Genomic DNA, 16768 nt, shown 5'->3' with positions numbered 1-16768 from the left:
TAACTGAAGTTCTTAATCCTATAAGATCTTCTACCATTTTTGTTTAGTAGAAGAGGAGAAAGTGATCAAAATATGTTTCTTCCCTTTCAAAACTATTAAGGTTAATTATAAATTAGGTAGTTGCTTATTTTCTTAAATCAGGAAAAATACATTGTTGTAACAAGCTGCTCATCTGAACTATATCAACTTGTAGTCATTCGACATAGTTTGAGAACTTTATAACATGAAGCAATTAGCTTACTTTAAAAAGCTGTTTATATAATTAGAGATGACATTCCCCAAATTTTTGCTGCGTTCAAATCCCCATGATTAATAAACTTAGTCTTAGATTAGTCTGCCTTTCCTTTTGTAAATTTGCCAATGACATTTTCTTTGGACTGAGCCAAGTAGAAAGAAGAGGAAGAACATTTTCTCACATAAACGCACAAGCTGCCAGGCAGATGAATGATATAAATTTATCCTCATTCTGACCAGGCTAATACGAATAAAAGCAAAGGCAATGAGAAAAGATTATTTTCCTCCTTAATCTCTAACCTTCCTACTAGTTTTAAGATTGATTTTATAATTGTAGTTCAGAAAAACTTTTTTTTTCAATCTTCAAATCCAGAAAATACCATTTCACTTTTTACCATTTCATTTCTTTGTATCAAAATGTGCATTTGTTTCATTTTTTTCATAAGTCCATCCAAGGTAAATTGTCCCTTCATGTTTTTCCCATTACCAACATTAAATTGAAGTACATTTATACATGTTAGATAATTTCTCTAGTGTCATATATCAGTATTACATTATTTTTAAAAAGTTCCTGCTTAAATTAAAACGTAATGTGAATTTCAGTACCTTTATTCACATTCTCTCCCTTTGATCTATCTATATATACTTAGCTCATTTTATCATGGATATTTAACTTGTTTCTCTTCTGTTTCAAATTCCTACAAAAGTGTGTCTATGTATATACATACATATGTATGTGTGTGTGTGTGAGTGTGTGTGTGTGAGAGAGAGAGAGAGAGAGAGAGAAAGAGAGAGATTTCAGTCAAATATTCATCATTTGTGTACAGTTCATTTTCATATTCTGTTGTTTTGCTCTATGCTGTTCAATCTTTATTACTTTTTATCTATATTAAATCATTCTCTTAATTGTGCATATGAAAACACACTCTCTGCAATTAATTGTTTTATTGACTTAATCTTGAGCTGTCCATCATCCTGAATTAATAATTCTTGAGACATTAACCATTTCTCTTTGGCTACTAGCTCAAAAGTGAATGAATGAATGGAATAAAAAATACATATTCTAGCATATTTATCTATAGAGCCTTAGATCATAATTCTAAATAACTCTACACAACTTACAAAAATTACATTAAAAATAGCCATTAAATTCGAAATCAATAAAATCTGAAGGATGCCTAAATGTTTGAAAGAGATTGAATGCTCATTGCAAAGTTATTCAAAAGTTCATTTTCTATGAGAAACTGCTTGAAACTGAAATAAATGGATTGTGGCCACTTAAGCATAACTGCTGAAATTTACAACTCATATTCACAGTTGGAATAGTTTAAGCTAACAAACTTAAGCTAAGGTAGGATAAACTGATAACCTCCTGAAAAGCAATTATTTATATCTCAAAGGCAACCAAAACAATGAAAAAGATAAATTGGGGGAAAATGTAAATCTGAAGCATAGGTGTTGAGTTTAACATAAATTGTCATAGATAAAAATGGAGAGAAGGAATACCTTGTTTTCTCAGTGGAAACTGAATCCAAGAATATAGCATGTTATTAGTCCTCTGATTTCAGTAGGGACAGTGTAGATTTCTGAGGGACAGCTTGATGGCTTAGTGGTTAAGATGTTAGGTTTGTCAGCTGGAAAGGTGACAGCCCAGATTTGAGACCTGAGTGCCATGCAATGGGATGAGCTCCCATTTTTTTCCCTAGTTCCTGCCAACTGAGCAGTTTGAAAGCATGCAAATGCGAGCAGATAAATAGGTATTGCTTCACTGGGAAAGGTTACTGTGTTCCATATTTTCATGCTGGTCACATGATGACAGAAGCATCTCTCAGACAATGCATGCTCCTAGGCTGAGAATCAGAGATGAGCACCATCTCCTTGAGTTGGACACGACTGGACTGCACAAGATTTAAGATTTCTGAGATCATTTAAACCACAGAGAGAATATTAAATTTAGTTTATTATTGCAGCAATGATGTCTTTTGGAACACCTTGAAAACCCTAACTGTTCTCCCAAGCCTTGGAGTAATATGGAGTACCTTTTTTTGCAGATTTCATACTGTAAAATATGTTATATACTGTTCTTTGCTTTTATGAGCGGCCCAGCCTAACATCAATACCTGGGAAGATACTGGAAAAAAAAAACAGATCTGTGAACATCTAGAAATGAGTAAAGTAATAACTAAAAGTCAGCACAGGTTTGTTAAAAACAGATCATGCCAAACCAATCTTATTTCATTCTTTGACAAAGTGACTAAATTAGTAGACCAATGAAATACTGTGGACATAGTGCATTTAAACTTCAGCAAGCCATTCAACAAAGTAGACCACAATCTCAATATCTTCATATAAATGACTTAGATGAGGGAATAGAAGGGAAACTCCTCAAATTTGCAGATGACACTAAGCTGGCAGGAATAGCCAACACCCCAGAAGACAAGATCAGGATCCAAAAAGATATTGACAGACTTGAACAATGGGCCGCATCCAACAACTTGGAATACTGCATCCAGTTTTCGTCACCACATTACAAAAAAGATGTTGAGACTCTGAAAAAGTTCAAAGAAGACAAACTAAGATGATTAAAGGCCTGGAGACTAAAACATACAAAGAATGTTTGCAGGATTTGGGTTTGGCTAGTCTAGAGAAAAGAAGGATTAGGTGTGACATGATAGCAGTATTCCAGTATTTGAGCAATTGCCCCAAGAAAAAAGGGTCAGCTTATTTACCAAAGCACCAAGGGGCAGGACAAAAAACAATGGATGGAAACTAATCAAGGAGTGAAGCAACCTGGAATTAAGAAGAAACTTCTTAATGGTGAAGACAATTAACCAGTGGAACAGTTTGCCTTCAGACATTGTGGGTGTTTCATCACTGGAGGTTTTAAAGAAAATACTGGATAGTCACTTGTCTGAAATGGTATAGGGTGTCCTGCTGGAGCAGGGGGTTGGACTAGAAGACCTCCAAGGTACTTTCCATCTCTATTCTGATTGAGGAAGGCACCTAAATCTAATGAAACAAACATGCAAACAAACAAAGGCATGAATAACTCAACATTCCCCTCTATGTGTGATCATAATCTATAGCATTGCTTAAACAATGTTAGGCATATACTTAAAAACAGTAACACTGAATGATTAAAAATCAACAGCAAAAAAAAAGCAATTCAGGCAGTTAAATAATTCATATAACCTATAGAAACATTCTCTTTTCTTCATCTTCATTTTAAAAACATAAATTATGTAGATTACAAAATTAATGAATATTGTTGTGTCCTGAGCCTGCAAAAGCAGGCTAGGGACATTGCTATGGTCCTGGGGTTGCTGCAAGCTGCCCAGGGCCAGACTGAGCGGTACCAGCCTTGCACGCATGCACGAGGCACGAAAGCGCACCATTATCTGTAACCATTTTGCCCGGGGATCCAGACACAAGATAAGAGGCCTGCGCGTCTCTGAGTTGTTGTTGGAGTGAGCAGAAGAGAAATAAAGAGCTGTTGGGTACAGAATGCGTGCTCTTCATTCGCCATTAAACCAAGGACTTAACACATATTGTTGAGTCCGTGGTGGGAAAACAGACACGAGAAGCAGCTGGAGTTCTCAGTTTCTTTTATTCAGCGTTCAGCTTACAGGAAGATGGCTTCAGCCTCGCCCAAACGCCTCGCAGCCTCTTATATAGGCAACTCCCGGGTAAATGGGTTACTTTTCCCGCGCCAGCACCCGCGCATGTGCACGGCGCTGGCAACAGCCTGTCTGGTCCCGGGCAGCTTTGCACCTGCCCGGGACTGCCTGCAAACGCCCGAGCCGTTTGCAAAGGCTCGGGACATAACACCCCTTTCCCCCGGGCTAAAACTACTACCAACATACAACATTAATTTTATATGACATTTTGCTCCCCAGTGCTCCCACTGATTACTGGCTTTTGCCTTGCCAGCAATGTTATGTAATCTTCTAGATACTTAGGAGATTTCTTTGCTCTCTGTGACCTTCTTAGCTCTGGATGACTGGCAAAAGTCCCCTGACTGGAGGGAGGCGTGAGCCTGTTCTCTCTATTGTGCCCTGGTGTCTTCCAAGGACTGTGCCCCGATGCCTGGCCTGCTTGCTTGCCCACCGGGCTCGTCAGGCCAGGGCTTCTGTTGCTTTGTGGCCTGGTTGTCCTACCTAGCTGTAGACCCTCAGGCCCCTTGAAGTGATAGCCACTGCTGGGCGTCTCTGTAGAACCTCCTAGGTCAGTCCAAGACCTGTCAGGAGGCTGTCCCATCCCTGAACCCCATTCTGTGCTCGGGCGCGTGTGGGTTTCTGTACTTTCCCAAAACTCAGGTGTTCCCTGATTTGTGCTAGGGGTGTTGTAGTCGGGACTTGGTTCCTCGACTAGCTCTGTGTATGTTTGACCCACTGTAGGATTTGGGGTAAGGTCAGGCCAACCTTGGGAACTGTGTGCCAGCTCTCTTGCGGGGAATGATTTGTTGGGATGCCCCCGGGTATCCTCCGTTGCTGGAGTGCTGTGTGATGTATGTGGAAAGTGAGTATGCCCCGGGGTGACTCCCTGGCTGGAGTAGGCGTGAGTGCCTGTTGTGTGGGTAAGCTCCATGACTTCCTTTTCGGAGCAATTGCAGAATCCTGGGATGGGACGTTTGTGGCTCCCTCAGCGGAGATGGGCAGTAGCTCTTGCCCTTCCCTTTGCTCCAAAGGGTCCCCCTCCCCCCTGGAAAAGACCCAGGAGTCTCATCAGAAAAGTCTCGCCTAGAGCGAAGTTGGTCGATGTGCCGACGCAGGACACGACCGTTGTCCAGGGCAACCTCGTAGGAGAGAGGACCTGTGATCCTGGACACAGAAGCGGGGACCCATGTATGACCAGGCCCGTAATTGCGAGCCCAAACCGGGGCACCCACAAGTAGTTGTCTAGGTGCCCTAGGATGTGAGGTAGATGAAGGCAGTCTGTCCGGATGCAACCGGTCAAGTCTAGTAGTAAGTTGGCGCCCCCAACGAAGTTCAGCTGGACTTCTCCCTGTAGAAGTGGACGGTGTGGTGCGATAAGAAAGGAGAAAGTCAGCCAACCTGTGATGCCAGTCCCCGTAGGTGAGTCTCTTCAAGGCGTCCTTTGCGATGCGCACCATGCGTTCAGCCATACCGTTGGTGGACGGGTGAAAAGGCGCAGACGTGGCATGACGAATCAGGTTTGCCTGTAAGAAAGCTTGGAATTCGGAGGAGGTGAATTGAGGGCCGTTGTCGGACACAATGACATCTGGCAGCCCGTGTGCAGCAAAAATCCCCCTCAGTACCTGAATAGTCTTTGCAGTGGTGGTGGATGAGACAGGCACAACCTCAAGCCATTTTGAATGGCTGTCAACAAGGACCAAGAATAACTGGCCCTGAAAGGGCCCAGCGTAGTCACTGTGCACCCTAGACCATGGGGACTGTGTTTCCTCCCATCTATGCACAGGAGCTTGGGGCATCTCTGGGCGAGATCGTTGGCACAGGTGGCATGCGTGTACCTTAGCCTCAATATCTTTATCTAAAGCAGGGAATGACAACTCTGTTTCCCCAAAGCAGACAACCCTGAGAAAGGGACAGTTCGTTCCTTTTGGACCAGAAACTCTGAAACTCAGGACTAGGGCAGTGCTCAGGCCACCCGGACAGGACCCAGGAGCGGACACGTGAAAGTGTGTGATCTGTACCTGTTTCAGCGGTAACATCCCTGGCACTAAGAGGGAGCTCGGGCAAGGCTTGGATTGATAGAATGTTGACAGCTGGCGCAGGGTCAGCTTCTACTACTGGCAGGGGCAACCTACTGAGGCCATCAGCATGGCCCATTTCTTTCCCAGGCTTGTGGAGTAATGAAAAATCATATGCAGACAAAAAATAGACCACCTAAGCATTCTAGGGGAAATGATGTGGGGAGTCTGCTTACGTGTGGTAAACAGTCCCAGCAGAGGCTTATGGTCAGTGAAGACCGTGAAATGCCTGCCATATAGAAAATCGTGGAATTTTTTAATTCCAGCAACAACAGCCAGAGCCTCCCTGTCTATCTGAGCGTAGTTGCGCTCGGCAGAAGACAGTGTTCTGGAGTAGTATGCAATAGGAACCTGAGTTCCATCAGACCTGAGGTGACTCAGGACAGCTCCAACCCCGTAGGGGGATGCATCACAAGCGATGCACACAGGAAGAGACTCGTTGAAATGTGCAAGAACACTGTTAGAAGTGAGCAAGGCCTTGACTTCTTTAAAGCAAGCCTCATGTGCTTGTGACCACAGCCACACAGCTTGTTTGTCTAGTAGCCTGTGAAGAGGCTCAGCTACACTAGCTTTATGTGGAAGAAAAGAATTGTAGAAATTCAGGAGGCCTAGGAAGGCCTGAAGTTCGGCCTTAGACTTTGGCCTGGGTGCTTCTAAAATAGCAGTTAGTTTGGATTCAGCAGGATGAATCCCAGCAGCATCAATTTTGAATCCCAGAAATTCAGTAGAAGGCACCCCAATCTTGCATTTGTCTTTTCTGAGCTTGAGGCCTGATTTCCTGAATCTTAACAGGACAGCCCTAAGCCTTTCAGCTAGAATGTGTGTGGAGTCTCCTGCAATCAAGACATCGTCAAAGTAGGGGCAGACCCCTGGTATACCTCGTAGTGTGTTTTCCATTACGCTTTGGAAAATCCCAGGAGCGACATTCACTCCAAACTGTAGCCTTTTTACCTTAAAGGCTCCCCTGTGGGTCACAATGGTCTGAGCTATGGCAGCATCATCATCAACAGGCAGCTGTTGATATGCTTGAGCTAGGTCAAGCTTTGCAAAAACACGCCCCCCCTTGAGAGAGGCCAGGATGTGACTGACCACAGGAACAGGATAGGCATGTTGCTGCAATGCCTTATTGAGTGTGCATTTGTAATCAGCACAAATGCGAATGTCCCCATTTGCCTTTAGAGGCGTGACAATGGGGGTCTCCCACGGGCTGGAATCAACAGGTTCTAGGATTCCCTGTTGGATTAGTTTGTCTAGTTCAGTGTCAATCTTACTTTTTAAAGCAAAAGGGACCCTTCTTGCTTTAATCCTAATGGGAGTGACAGTGGGGTCTAGCTTTAAGGACACAGGTGGTCCTTTGAATGTGCCCAGCTGGGGGCTGAAAACATCTGCAAATTCTTTGCAGACTTCCTGTAGGTCGAGTGTTTGTAAGCTGTTGAGTCCTGTGACGTGTATCCCCAGGGCCTCAAACCAATCGAGTCCTATGAGACTCGTTCGTTCACCCCCTACTACTAATAAGTCTAGTGGACCTTCAAAACTCTTGTATTGCACGTTAAGGGTGGCCTCCCCCTTAACACACACTCTTGAGTTCTGAAAATCTGTTAATACAATATCAGAAGGCCTTAACTTGGCCTTAGTCCCACTACTGGAACAAATCTTCCTAAATGTATGCAATGAAATGATGGAAAGGGCAGACCCTGTGTCTAGTTCCATAGATAATGGAACCCCTTGTAGCTTCACGTTGAGTGACAGCTTTTTCTTCATGGGCTTGTGTGTGCCTGTTCTACAGATGCTTCTTCGCGAAGCGCAAAAACCTACCCTATTCTGGCTGGGGAATCTGGTACCCTTCAGGCGTTCTTCTTGGGGTTGTGCCTTTCGTCGGCCCAGACACACAGCTGCAATGTGCCCTTGTTTGCCGCATGCCCGGCAGGTAGCGGAGCGGAACTTGCAGTCGGTTCTCCTGTGGCGACCTCCACAGCCGATGCACTTGAGCGGAGCCGAAGAGCTTCCCTTCTGGTTCTCTTCCTTCGCGGGGTGTAGACGGTCGACTTCTTTGTCCGGATCCTCCTCGGAGTTTCGTCGGACGTCTTCCTGGTGCACGGACGCACCCTCTGCACTGCTTCTGATGCTTCTGATCGGCCGCATGTTCTTGACGGCGCCGCCTGCTGCTTCTTCTGCGGTGACTTCCCTTAAGGCGTCTTGGAAGGATAATTCTTCCTTAGCGAAAAGTCTCTGGTATGCCTTCTCGATCGAGGTCCTTGAACTCGCAGGGCTTGGCGGCCTTCCGTAACGCGGCGATGTATTCCTTGGCTGACTCACCGGACCGTTGATCCCTCTGTTCGAAGGTGTGGCGCCATGAGATAACGGACACCTTGGGGTGGAAGTGCTCCTTCAGCAGCTTCTTCAGGTCTGCGTAGCTTACAGACTCTACTGGAACAGGTGCTGCAAGGTTTTCTGCGATTTCGAAGGCGTCTTGGCCGCAAACGCAAAGCAGGGTGGCAGCCTTCAAGCTATCTTCCTCACTTGGTTTGCCTTGAAGTAGTTCTCCATTCTGGATACGTAGGACTCCCACCGCTCTGGATGTGAGACGTCGAATTCTGAAAGCCTTCCGATTTTCGCCATCTTCGGATCTTCAGGAGACGGGTCTATCAGCCAGCCTACCCCCGAATGCGCACCGGAATGGCGGGCAGCTGCCGAGTCGACGCCGTTCCTCTTCCGCCGCTCAGGACTCCTTGGGTAAGCTTACACTTCTTCCTTTCCAGGTAGTGCAAGGCATCCCACCTTCGTCGCCAGTGTTGAGTCCGTGGCGGGAAAACAGACACGAGAAGCAGCTGGAGTTCTCAGTTTCTTTTATTCAGCGTTCAGCTTACAGGAAGATGGCTTCAGCCTCGCCCAAACGCCTCGCAGCCTCTTATATAGGCAACTCCCGGGTAAATGGGTTACTTTTCCCGCGCCAGCACCCGCGCATGCGCACGGCGCTGGCGACAGCCTGTCTGGTCCCGGGCAGCTTTGCACCTGCCCGGGACTGCCTGCAAACGCCCGAGCCGTTTGCAAAGGCTCGGGACATAACACATATCATCTTTAAAAATGTTCTTATAATAATAATTACAATTCCTAGATTCTGAACCAACAAGAAAGGAAATGGCACTACCCCACAATTAATTTCCTATAAGGTTTCTTCCTGCTTGTCTTCTATTTTGCCCCACATATATTTCTATTTTCCTTTTCAGAGTATAATTTATTTAGAATTATGGCAGCATAAAGAATAATTTCAATAGTTTCAAATAAAATATACACATCAGCTACCAAAAAAATGAATTTCCTTGCAGTCACAGCATATTTCATTTATTTATGTGAAAACAGAAGGTAGGAAGAACTTAAATTAGTATAAGTATAAAATTAGCATCTGCCCATAGCATTTTACTTATGACTTCATGCTATTGAAAAGAAGAAGAAAAGGAAGAGTTCTAATGCAGTGTTTCTCAACCTTGACCATTTTAAGGCTTGTGGACTTCAACTCCCAGAATTCCACAGCCAGCAATGCTGGCTGTGGAATTCTGGGAGTTGAAGTCCACATGCCTTAAAATGGTCAAGGTTGAGAAACACTGTTCTAATGCTTGAAATGCGTTCATTTTCAAAGTTACCTAATATTTTTTCTACAATCATTGAGTTTGTAGAAATGATTGATTCTCGTGAGAGCCTTTTTATTGATGTATTAAATTTCTGAGTCACTTATTTACAAATGAAAGCAAACTTTTAAAAAACAGGAGGGAGAATTCTTCTCTCTTGGTGAAAATAAAGGTAAAATAATTTAGCCTGAAAGTTGTAGTTACAGCTTGACAGGACTTCTATTCCAATATTAAGGGGAAAACAATCTGTTATGTCCCGAGCCTTGCAAACGGCTTGGGCGTTTGCAGGCAGTCCCGGGCAGGTGCAAAGCTGCCCGGGACCAGACAGGCTGTCGCCAGCGCCATGCGCATGCGCGGGTGCTGGCGCGGGAAAAGTATCACATTTACCCGGGAAATGTCTATATAAGAAGCTGGGAGGTTTTGGGAGCTGCTGAAGCCATCTACTTGTAAGCTGAACGCAGAATAAAGAAAACTGAGAACTTCAACTGCTTCTCGTGTCTGCTTTCCACCAAGGACTCAACACAATCTGTCTGTAAGAAACTGGCTTTTCCTCTAGCAGGGAAGAAATATTTTATTTATTTTCTTTAAAAAAAAAATACTTAAAACAAATCCACATTGTTCAAAATCAAATAAAAACTTAAGTTCAAGCCTACGTTTTTCAAAAAAGTATTTCAACCCTAACAAACAGTGCTCAATATTAGGCATTGAACCGAAGTTTTAACTATTGTATTTGATTATTTTGAATAGTTGTAAGGTTTGTACAATGCAAAGTAGGTTTGTTGGACAGCTGATCATTAATTTATATAGAAAGAGACAAACAGGGAGAGCAATTTGTCAGTAGCTGTCACCATCTACCACAACATTGTACAATTACATTCTCTCTCTCTCTCTCTCTCTCTCTCTCTCTCTCTCTCTCTCCAAGTGTGCAATCAAATCATAAATACACTTCTCTCTTGCTTTGAAGACATTTCCTTCAAACATCAGTAAAACTCATTTCTCAGTTGCACATAGGAAAGCAAAGAGATTATCTTTCCTTTGTGTTATCCAAACATATATTTTATAAAGAATTATTGATGAAATAAGAAATAAGATTAGTAAAGGTATTATAATGGCTATTTCTTATAATTCATCACTATTAAATAAGAAGTCAGGTTTTTAAACAAATACATCTGTTGAAAACACAACCCGGTAGAAAGATGTGTACAGTATCCACAGTCTATAAAAGCTGATGAATATTTAGAATAAACCAATTTTATAGAGTCCCATCATGTGATGATCTTTTTTCCCTGCCACTCATATTACATTGCCCCAGTTAATCATACTTAACAGGATATCAGTGGTAGTAAGTTGTATAGGAATGAAAACTCTGCTTCCTCACTACAAAGGCCTTTACTGACAAAGCTTGCATTTCATTGGGTGTTCTCAGGCATTAGGCAATCTGCTGACAGTTGTTCTTTTTTCCAACTACTACACATTCATTCATTCCACTTCAGGAGCAATCTCCTGAATGCAGGTTTGCTGACATGCTACATTTTCACGCTTTGCCTGGAGAATACACTTTGGAGGCTGTTTGGAATAGCACAATGGGCTTCCATTACAGGGCTTCTTCAGAATAGCATAATGGTAAACTGAAGAGTTGTCTGCTATTTCTTTTCTCATGGAAGGAAAAACAATTGTTTGTTCATTCACACAGCATTGGAAACCCTGTGAGAATGGGAAACTTCAAGATTGAAGCAGAGTGATTGCTATTTGGCTGACATTCTCAAAATTTAGTTTTTGGCTAGATGAAGCTAAACAAGGATTGGCTGAATGTGTTCCACAGACCCAAGCTAAATGCATAAGGGATATACAGATGGTGAAACAAAATGGAGAAATTGTGACTTAGATTTAAACTGCACTGGGAATTATTTGCAAATGATACAGATGGTGCTGCAGCAGAATTCATAGAGAATCTGTCTTAGTTTGGCAGGAAAACAAATTCTTAACCCTCTTCTTGTGAAAACTCAGGCCACAAAGAATGCTGTCAAAGTGTTCAAAGAAGTCTGTTTAAAAGTAAATAATACTAAACATTTATTTTTTTTAAAAAAAAAAATCTTGGAAGGAAGATTGTATATATAAATATTACCATATCAAGCACTGCTCTGTATTTATTTATTTATTTAAAAAATAAGAAACCATTGCTGCTGGCTGTTTAGTATTCTGTTCTAACGAAATTCTGAACTCATTCCCTTAAATCTGAAAATCGCACAGCATGTGCTGGTTCATTGAAGTAATGTTTACGCATTGACACAAGCTTTAAGTGGCATCAACAGACAATTCAGAAAGATGCCAAAAGTGCTTTCTACCTATTTCAGGAGGTAAACGTTTTAATAAATGATCTGGAACAAGCCATTAGCAATTCAAACTATTAAGCAAATGGAAATGCCCTTATAAACACTTTCACGGTTTTAGTTTATTTCAGGAAAAGCAAGAATAATTTGCAAAGCCAAAAAAGTATTTTATCAATTGTATTCACACAGGTTTTTTTCCAAAGGTTTTTTTGGGTTAAGACTTCTAGCCCAACTATACAATTTTCTATTGTTAGTAACATTAAATTTCTGTTCTAAATTATATTAACACATCTTTTCTTGAACTCATGCAGTTGCTTTCTTTTCCCTTCAATAAAATATGCAAGTGATTTACTGTAAGGTATTCCAGATACTAGATACATCCATATCTGTGCTCTCAATCACATTTTACCTTATAAATTTAGATCAATCCTCAGCCTTAAATATTCATATGTACATGAATTTATAAGTTTATGTGTATAAATCATAGAAAATTCAATAGTATAATAACAGTTTTAAATATACTATACATCAAGCCCAAAACAACCCCAAATACCATAATTTAAAATGAATCCAAAACCAAGCAGACTAGAACTAAGATCATGCCCTGTCTTAGGCTGCTGAGTAAATATGGAACAAACTTGATCTCTTAGAGATCTGGTCCACACAAGCAAGCAAAGCCCCATCCGTGGGATGCAGGCAGCACACAAAACCATGCCCCCTCCAGTCCGTGGAAAAACCTCTCTCACGTAACTGGTCCCTGGTGCCCAAATGTTTGGGGACCTCTGTCTTAGATCATCTGAATGTCTATTTGCCCAGAAACAAATTGAATCTTAAATTGCAAGATGGAAGTTATTTAATGCAGGTAGTCTTTGACTTATAATCACAATTGGGACAGGAAGCTCCATCATTAAGCAATGCAGTCATTAAGTGAGTCATTCTGATTTTATGACTTTTTCCCTGCAGTTATTAAGCAAATCATCAAGATTGTTACACAAATCCAGCTGTCGGAAGCAGCCTGGGACGGATTGCAAATGGCAGTCATGTAATTCCGGGATCTGCAACCACTGTAAATACATGTCACTTGCCAAGCACTAAATTTTGATCCTATGGGGATGCTGTGATGGTTGTAAGTGCAAAGACTAATCATAAGTCACTTTTTCAGTGGCACTGTAACTTTGAATGATTAATAATTGGTCGTGTACAATTTCTCTGTTACATTTTATATCAACAGCAGTAGCCAATGCTTTTAAAACATATTTTTACTGATCATTTTCATCCTTTTTATTGATCATTTCCATCCGTCCCAATGTAATTATTTTAGTACAACTGTATTATCTATTATTCATAAATTACTTGAGATAGTAGATGCCTAAGCCAATTTGAAAGAATATTCCAGATTTCCAGAGAGTAGGACTTTTTATGAATTTGTTATATATGAAATTTTCCTAGTATCATAAACTCAAGGAAGCCTCTGACATCTTAAAGCATTCGAAATCCAGGTCCTTATTTGAAATGAAATATGTGGAGGACCTTGAGGAATGAGGGGAAGAAATGCTATACAGGAAGCAATCAGTTAAGAGAAGGAGGCGCTCCTCAGTGGCCTAACAAAAAAAGAAACTTAGAGAGGTCCCGTCATAACTGACCAAGTAGTTAAAAGTGGTGACAAAAAAATGCACTTTCAGACCTGCAATATTCTTACGTCGGGCTCAAGCCCAATGATAACGTAGTGAAATCCAATCAAGTCTAGTCTTTCAAATACTTATATCAAATGAATAGAATATTGCTAAAGTTATAACCTTCTAACCTGCTAGATATATCCTAAGAGATTCTAGGATGTGGCTACTCTGAATATTTCTCCCCCTCTCAATCCAGCTCAAAACACGTAGTATCTTAATCTGGACCTCTGACTTGGAAAACTCTACATTGCCAAAACTTCTATCCACAAATTTCTATTCCATCACAAAACATTAAAGTAGAATTAGCTCATCTAGTTAAGTTGATATACTCCTGATATACTCAGGAGTGCCGACATCAATCTTACAAGTCTCATACTTCCTTTCAAAGAAATTTCAAGAATGGACTCCAGTTCTCAAGGAACACTGAATATCTGGCAGCTGCAGTTTTACAACACCAGCAGCAGGAAGATGATTAATTTACAGAATGTTATGATACAACTAATACAGCAATTCTCACATGCCATTACACAACCAATGCACCTCTCAAAGCAGAAGTGGCACATGGGCATACTGAGGCATATACCTCACTGCCTATGACACTGTATTCTGGATCAATTAAAGATTCTAGGTGGTCTTCAAGGACAAGCCCATGTGGAGGACATTGCAATAACTGAGCTGTGAGGTGATAGTGTAAGTGATGTTTGAAGTGCCTCCTGATTTAGTAAAGGGTGCAATTGATGCTCCGCATGAAGATACTGTATTAAGCAGGAGCCATTAGTCCAGAAAGATCCCCATATTGCACACCACTCTGAAATGGGTAAGTGCTACCCATCCAAGTGTATTTTTATTTATTATTAAACATCTATGCTGCACATCTTACCAAGGCTTATCTAGCTAGTTTAAAATACCATATAAAATATGAAAACAATAATTAAGAACCGTATATATAAAATTCAAATAAAATGTAATTAACCAGGATGGAAAGGAAGGGAACAAAGTGTGCACAGGGAAGAGGTAGGAATCTGGCTAAACCATTAACTACCTCTCCCATTGTGGCCCAGGCTAGTGAGCACAGCCAGGTTTCAAACCCTTTTAGAAGGCCAGAAGGGTAGGTGCAGATCTCACATTGGGGGCAAGATGCCATGGCACAAGAAGCTCTTTTGGAACCAGCCAGCCAAAATTACTTGACTGACAGGGTCTACACCATGTCTTTTTGCCAGCCTGGGTGGGGCTGGCTAATCCAATTGGGATTATATATGTTATAGATGGAGTATTCCCAGATTCAGGTGGTTTTAATAGTCACAGCCACTCTGCTTTGATAGGATTAAGTCACAGTCATATTCTCCCCATGCAGGCATGCACAAACTTCAAACATTGGAAGAGAACCTCAACAACTTCACTTAAATGGGGTTGACAGATATAACTGGATAACATTAGCATGATGATTAATTAAGTTCAGTCTCTATTCCTTAGTTACATCTAAGTTGGATTCCAACAATACATGATAATTAGGGCTATATTTTAATAATCTTTGGAAACCTGCAAATATAGAATGATAGTTTACCTGCAGTGCTACACTACAGCTGCACTGATTGCTAAACTTTTTATAAACACAAATTAATATTTTGGAGATAATGTTTAAAGACCAAATAAATTTAAGTCTAGGATGCCCAATAATTGCCTCCTTCCATCTCAGCTTGTCTAGTAACTAAGATTTGAAGGAAAAGTATCTATAAAATGAAACAGGGCATACCAGAAATACCAGCAGCTGCACCTAAAATAGGAAACTCCTTGGTAATTTTTCTAATTGGAATAGGACAAAAATTTCTTTCCTGAAAAGTCTACCCCAATAATATGAATTGTGGAAGATTATTTCCCTAGTCCTACTAGCTTTATCATTCTTATTAACATTTTTATTATTTGTCCCTTTTGTTTCTTTAAATACTTTGAAATCTGTACTGATTTTAAATATTGTAGCACATATCCTTTAGAACAGGGGTCCCCAACCTCTGGTCCGTGGACCGGTACTGGGCCACAGCATGCCAGCAACTAGTCCATACAAACAAGCAAAGTCCCATTTGTGGGATGTAGGCAGCAAACAAAACCACGCACTCTCCAGACTGTGGAAAAAGTTTTCTCCATAGAACCTGTCCCTGATGCCCCACAGGTTGGGGACCTCTGCTTTAGAACAGAGGTGGGGAACTATGGCCCATTTATGACTTGTGAATTTTAGTTGGCTGGCTCAGGAATTCTGGATGTTAAAATCCACAAATCATAAAAGGGCCATAGTTCCCCACCCCTGCTTTAGAAGGAAGCTTTATTAAATAGAAAATTTAAATTCAAAGCTGTTATTTGAATGCCAATAGGATCTCTCTGATATTACATGAATGGAAGTTGAAATTTTGTTCAGAATCCTGTGAGAGGCATGGATGTCAGGAATTGAATGGACAGAGTAAGCAGCCTGAAGAGAAGACTAAGAGATAGGACTAACATTTACAAAGTGTCATGGGACAGTTTTCAGTTTGCAACTGTTCGGATAAACATCTAAAAACAATTAATGTGACTCTTTAAATGATAAGCTATAACCCAATAGCCATAGCCTTCCCAAATTAATAATTTGAAACTTCTAATTTTTCTACATATTTTTTTCTTCATTTTGTTTAAAAAAAGGAACATTTTATATTAGTTGTGCCATTTTTAAAAAATACATAAAAATATTAAATATATATTCATTCTACTGTATCTTTTCCATCTTGTAATTTCTATTTTACCAGTAGGGCACAAGCGAATGCAAGAGCTGACTCTAGCATTTAGAATCTCATTGTACTGAAATCTTACATGATTATGCATATAATCTACATTTAATATGATCCACTGAATATTAAAATTAACTGCATCTCTGTAGTTTATTACATTTTTAAGTTCTAGAAGTTAACTGATCAGGATCATTTCTACATAGAAGATAAATTGATAATTCTCTACTGTGTTATCATGACAAATACATTTCCAAGGTATATAGTAAGAATGCAGGTATGTATGTATTATTTGCTTTATGTTCAAAGTGTGTTGACAATTAAATGTTTCTAAACCTCCTAGGGTAGTTGTCAGCCCAAAGTTATATAATATGTAAGATTTTTGTATAACAAAATATATGTTCTTTGTTCATTCCAC

General features: G+C 40.9%; 1 protein-coding gene across 4 annotated transcripts in view; it reads right to left on the bottom strand.

The window, feature by feature from the left end:
- FSTL5 (follistatin like 5) overlaps positions 1-16768 on the bottom strand; it is a 353800-nt gene that overhangs the window by 336237 nt on the left and 795 nt on the right. The window lies entirely within an intron of this gene.

Source organism: Crotalus tigris, unplaced genomic scaffold (genome assembly GCF_016545835.1).
Source record: "Crotalus tigris isolate CLP2741 ecotype Arizona unplaced genomic scaffold, ASM1654583v1 scf7180000024400.591365, whole genome shotgun sequence".
Taxonomy (NCBI): domain Eukaryota; kingdom Metazoa; phylum Chordata; class Lepidosauria; order Squamata; family Viperidae; genus Crotalus; species Crotalus tigris.
Note: the sequence above shows the minus strand (reverse complement) of the source record. Positions and strands in the feature narration are given on the sequence as shown.